Genomic DNA, 6152 nt, shown 5'->3' with positions numbered 1-6152 from the left:
GAACCTTGAACCTTGAAACTTGTTGATGGGGGAGGCTGACCCAGACTGAGAATATTGTTGAAGGAGCACTTCAAGGATCTCCTTAATCCACCCACCATGTCCACCTTTGAGAAGGCAAAGTGAGGACTCACCCGCTTGGGGGTGGGACAAGTCCATTTCCATGGCAGTAGTTAATGAGGTAGCCAAAAAGCTCCTTGGTGGCAGGGTGCCAGGGGTGGACACAATTTGCCCCAAGATATTGAAGTCTCTGGATGTAGCGGGGCTGTCATGGTTGACAGGTTTCTTCAATGTCACATGGAGGACTGGGACAATGCCTGTGGAATGACTGGGGTGGGGGTTCCCATTTTTATTTAGAGGGACTGTAGAATGGGGAGGGGGAACTTTGCCTCAGGCAGGAGTTCAGTTATCTGGGTGTCTTGTTTATGAATGATGGTAGGATGGAGCAGGAGATGGATCGACATATTGGGGCATCGTCCTCAGTAATGAAGACATTGCTTTTGTCATTCGTGGTGAAGACAGTGCTGAGATGAAAGGCAAAACTCTGATTTCTTGGTCTGTCTATGTTCTGACACTCACCTATGGTCATGTGGTTGGATCATGACCGAAAGACCAAGATCTTGGATACAAGCAGCCAAAATGGGCTGTGGCCGGGCTCAACCTTAGACATAGGGTGGCCGGGCTCAGGCTTAGACATAGGGTAAAGAGCTTCACTCGGAGTAGAGCTATTGCTCCTCTACATCGAAAGGAGTCAGTTGAGGTGATTCAGGCATCTGATTAGGACGCCTCAGTTCAGATGTTTTTTGGGCTTTTTGAACTGGTAGGAGGCCCTGGGGAAGACCCAGAAGTCATTGGAGGGATTGTGCTTCTTCTCTGGCCTGGGAATTCCATGGGGTCCGTGAGGACAAGCTGAAAAGTGTTGCTGGGGAGAGGGATGACTGGGTTTTACTTCTGGACCTGTTGCCTCTGTGGCCTGACTACGGAGAAGCGGTAGAAGATGGAGATCACATATTTCTTTTGCAGTGGAGGCCTGACCTGAAGGCATCCTAACATGCATGTTTTTGAACTGTGGGAGGAAACCACAGCACTGTGGGAGAGAGGAAACCACAGCACCCAGAGAAAATCCACACAAACACAAGGAGAACATACAAATTACACACAGAAAGACTCCAGGTACAAACCAGGGATAGAACCCAGGACCTTCTTGCTGTTAGGCAACAGTACTAACCATGAAGCCGTCATGCTGTTCAGTTGTATAAATTATTATCAGTAGTTTTTAAATTTTTTGGCACATTGTTTTTGTGTTTGAGCAGATGCATGATGGGTATTGTTACTTGTGGAATGTATTTGTCTACTCTCATTCCTTTTGAAATACTGCCAGACACAGCAGCTGTCTTTTTTCTTTTTCTTTTTGTTTGTTTGTTAGGCAGCTGTCTGTGAAGCTCATCTCTCAATGTCTAGAGTCTAAGGAGGGGGTGGGTAAAGCAGGGGATGGGGTAATTTGGTTAGAGGAGGTAACTATGAGATATGGTGGGGAGGAAGGCAGGCTTTTTGACACAGCCATTCGCTGGTGTTATGCTGTGATGTATAATGGCAATACGAGTAAGCTTTCAGAAAGCAGAATGGCTTGCACGAACTACGCACGAACTACACACAAACACATTCACATAGAGAAAATTGCTAACAAATTGAACCTATACCTACTACCGTATAAAGTAACAAGCTCAAGTCTAAGTGTGTTCTCAGGATTAATGTATTTGTTTGATCGTTGTGAAAGCATTACATATAAAGGAAGGATGTGGAGAAGGTCTCTTAGCAAAATTGCTCAAAATTCTTCTCTAAGAAGAGATAAGATCATTTTTGCGCTGCTTCAGATCATGATGGTTGAAATATCTTTAGCACAAGCATGAGTGGCAGTGCTCAGCTCATAGCAGGAGTAAAAAGGGGCTGATTTTCTCTGTAACATTGTGATTATAATAAAACAGAGGCAGTTGACGCTGCTTCCAGCCCCTTAATAATTGGGGGGTAATAGAGGTGTTCCCCCTGCAGATCAAGCACTGTAAATGACAGGGTTCAGGAAGAAAAAGATCCATGTTTCTGGGTGTGTGTTTGGGTGTCTGAGTGCACAGGAGTGTGTGCATTTGTTTGAAAATGGTGGGATTCCCTGGTGATTGCCACTTTGATAGCTGGCTTCATCCATTATTTGTCTGGTGGTGAGTTTTCTCTATCTAAAAAAATTGTTTTTTCATGTTTTATGTGTTATATGTGTTGCTTATGAGTCTGGAGTTGGACGTACGTGTTAAATCCTGCGGATCAGATGTTGGAATGCTGATGTCGAGTTGATGTGTCAATGTTTTAATTGGCACCACAAATGTATGCAGTACAACATACACTAATGCATGTATTAAAATACGCGCACAGCCTCGAGCAATGCACATTCTTAGTCTGTCTTGTGTTTGCAATGTGCACTTTAAATACATTTTCATCTTCATGTGTGAAAAAAAGTCTCTTTTTTTCCCCCAGTAAAAGGATCGATCAAATTTAAACAGCTCACTAAACAAATAGCGACAGATTTTACAAGGGTTACAGTTTAGCAGACCATTAAAAATGAAATGCCTAAAGATGTGATTTTAAAATAAAATCCTGGTTTAAAAAAATTATAATAAAGTTCCTCACATATGTTTTATGTGAGAGCAAAGAAACATTCCATTCTTTAGTCAAATGAAAGCACTTCAGCCTTAAAATTTCCCTTAAACAAATTTAAAACAGATTTTATTTAACCTTTATTTCACCAGGAAAACTCCACTAAGATTCAAGATCTTTTTTTTTCAAGGAAGTCATTGTTAGGATCAGTATCTTTTTTTTCCCTGTAGTCTTTTGTTTATTAGATTTAGTCCTTTATGATTATTTTCTATGGTTTATGTGCTTGTTTAGTTCAATTTCTTGTGTTTTTATATGTTTTAGTCTTTATGAATTCCTTTGTGTCATCAGTCACAGCATGCCCAGTTACACCTGTTCCCAGTTTCATTAACCACACCTGCAGCTAATCTTCTCATCATTACCATTCTTTACCAGTCCAGCAGTGAGGAAGCTTCAAATAACGTTCAGTAAGCTTGGGATGCCACATCAGCTTTTTGTTTTTTGATTATGGATGCATTTTATATAACTCAGCTTCAAACACATTATTAAAACAAATAGATAAAGTACAGTATCAAGCTTTAAGACTTTGTTGTGGAGCCATGAAAACAACTCCAGTATCAGCTCTGCAGGTTGAGATGGGAGAAATGCCACTGGAACTTAGAAGAACATAAATAGCCATAACCTATTGGGCAAATATTAAAGGACATAAAGAAACTCATCCTCCACAAAATACTCTCCAACCCTGTCAAGAAAAAGAAAATAAACAATTTAATAGTTTTGGATGGATAATCCTAAATCAAACTAAAGATATAGGAATAAATAATTTTCATATTAGTCCTGCAGTTGCTATTCCTGTTGTCCCACCATGGGTCCTTGGACAAATCAAAGTTGATTTAGATTTATTGAAACAAGGGAGAGAATTAGAAAGTAATGAGGTGGAAAGATATAGGAAACGAATACTCAGAATATATCAAGATTTATACTGATGCATCTAACATGTTAAATAACAGAACTGGTATATCTTTGGTAATACCCAAATTAAATATTATGAAAAACAAAAGAATAACTGACAATTTAACAGTATACACCGGGGAATTACTGGCAATATTTATGGTTTTGGAGTGGGTTGAAGAAATTAGAGTAAAAAAGGTTTTAGTTTGTTCAGATTCAAGTAGCGCATTAATAAGTATTCATAAGGTACATTAAGATACAAGACAAGATATTATACTGGAAATAGCTCAATTAGTTTTCAGGATTAATAAATATGGGTCAGAGATCAAACTAATATGGATTCCTGCACACATCGGAATAATAGGAAATGAGTTGACTGACCGTTTTGCTAAAAGTGCTACAAGAAAAAATACTGTGGATTTAAACGTTAAAATAAGTAAAAACGAGGTTAAGAATATAATAAAGCTACATATTAAGAAGAAATGACAAGAGCATTGGGATAATGGAGACAATGCTAGATTTTAATATAATATCCAAAAAAAAAGGTGGGGGAATTCAGGAAATGTAATAGAACAAAAACAGAAGAAGATATTATTTCCAGGATGAGATTTGGTCACACGGGATTAAACAGCACACTGAAAATAATCAATAAACGTGTTATGGGTTGTTGTGATCATTGTGGACAATTAGAAACAATAACACATATTTTCTTAGAATGCAATAAATATATATATAAGGAAAGAGAGTTATTAGTTAGTGACTTAAGTAAAAATACAAAGTAAAAGTAAGTTAGAGATAAAGGAATTGCTGCAAAGATCATCAGGGGATAACATTTTTACCAGCTTATTTAAATATTTGTAAAGAACAGGTAATTTAGGAAGGATATAACGTGTAAAATAATATAGAGTGGTATAGCATCTGGTCCATACTCCAATCCAGAAGGTGGCAGTAATGCACCTAAAAGTTGTTTGCCAACCACTATAAAAAGACAAAAAGAAGAAGAAGCCTTTTGTTTTTTTCCTAGAAATTATGTTTAAGTTTTTTTGAGCTACTCGCAACAGTCTGCCTCCTTGGGTCCAACATCTGTTCAACCGTGACAGTTATGGCCAAGTCAGCAGTGTAATATTTTCACATTAAAAACAGATTAAATCAACACAAAACACACCAGTTAAAAACATTCATCACTTCATATTTAAGCACTATAATCACCAGCAACTTTTTGCAATAAGACGTTCATATAGTACTTACAGGTATTAGATATTTTCTTTTTGACTCATCATCGTTGACCATGAAGCTGTTGACAATTACTCGTATTTTATTTCATAGGACGCTCTGCTGTACAGCTTTCAGCTGCTCTAATACACATAACTGGCTTTGACTGAGAATATAAATGTGTTCTGGCAATGTATCACTGACAACAAACTTGGCTTTATTAATTTTTTTTTCTAGAGGAATATTTTATTGCACACAGAAAGCTGCAAAGTCTTTAACAAACTTCAATAAACTGTTTCCACGTGGAAGAGTTTGCTGTCACAATCTCCCTCAAGCTTGTTTCTTGGTCACTAACAGAATTTTTGTGAGGCCGCGAGATAATTTTTGCCTATATATTTGCAATTTTCTCGCTATTTTCAGTAATCAACTAGTCACTGTTGTAGCCTACCCTTAATAATTATTCTAATGTTTGAACATTCCTGTCCATTCTCAATATGAGGGCTGTCCTGTTGGGAAAGCTGGAGGTTGAACTCTTAGTATTTTGACTGGATGATGACCACTGAGCCACAGCTTTGGGAATTCATATTGTAATTGTTTATGTGGCCTCCTAATGCAGTCAAAATTAAAATACTGTTTTTTTAAATTAACTTTCCTTTCATTTTTTGGATAATCACTCTTTCAACATCTTATTTGTAACCAGTAGCTGTAATGTTAAAAATATGTTTATATGTGCATATACTGTAGATGAAGAGGAAAGTGATCTCCCTCCCCTTGTTTGTCACTAACAGAGCTCAGAGCATGCCTGGGAATGCTCCTTTTCAATTTGTGTTTGAGTGCCATAAACACAAGGGTACTGGTGGATGCCCTCCTGTGTCATGGAAACACCAATTTTTAATCTGGGCTCTTTAAACACATCACATAAGCCAAACTAATCTGATGCCTAATGCATGCAGTCTGGCGTAATGAATTTATCTGAGATGTCAGTCACATCCGAACAAGCACAAATTGTATTAGAGAGAAAGGTAGGTTACAAAGAGGGCCATACGATCAAATAGCGCCTGACTTGTTAATAAATTATGGCTGTGTGAGTATTGTGACAGAGTCAGCGTGATGTTAATTGTTGAAGGTGAAGTGTTAAATGAGTCGATAAAATTTTCCACTCGGCATAAATTATAAGACGAACCAGAACCCGCTTTCATTATGTAAACTGTCCGTGCATGTTAGATGTTTTATCAGTTTTTTTAATTTATTTTTGGGTGGGATTTTTGACATGAAGATGTGCACGTCAACGAACTAGACTTCAGCCACACCCTTTCTTTCTACAATTTCTGCGAGCAGCTCTGATGGTATCC

The sequence above is a fragment of the Nematolebias whitei genome, chromosome 4 (genome assembly GCF_014905685.2).
Source record: "Nematolebias whitei isolate Nwh7 chromosome 4, NemWhi1, whole genome shotgun sequence".
Taxonomy (NCBI): Eukaryota; Metazoa; Chordata; class Actinopteri; order Cyprinodontiformes; family Rivulidae; genus Nematolebias; species Nematolebias whitei.
The sequence above is the reverse complement of the archived record's forward strand: the minus strand, read 5'-3'. Positions refer to the sequence as shown.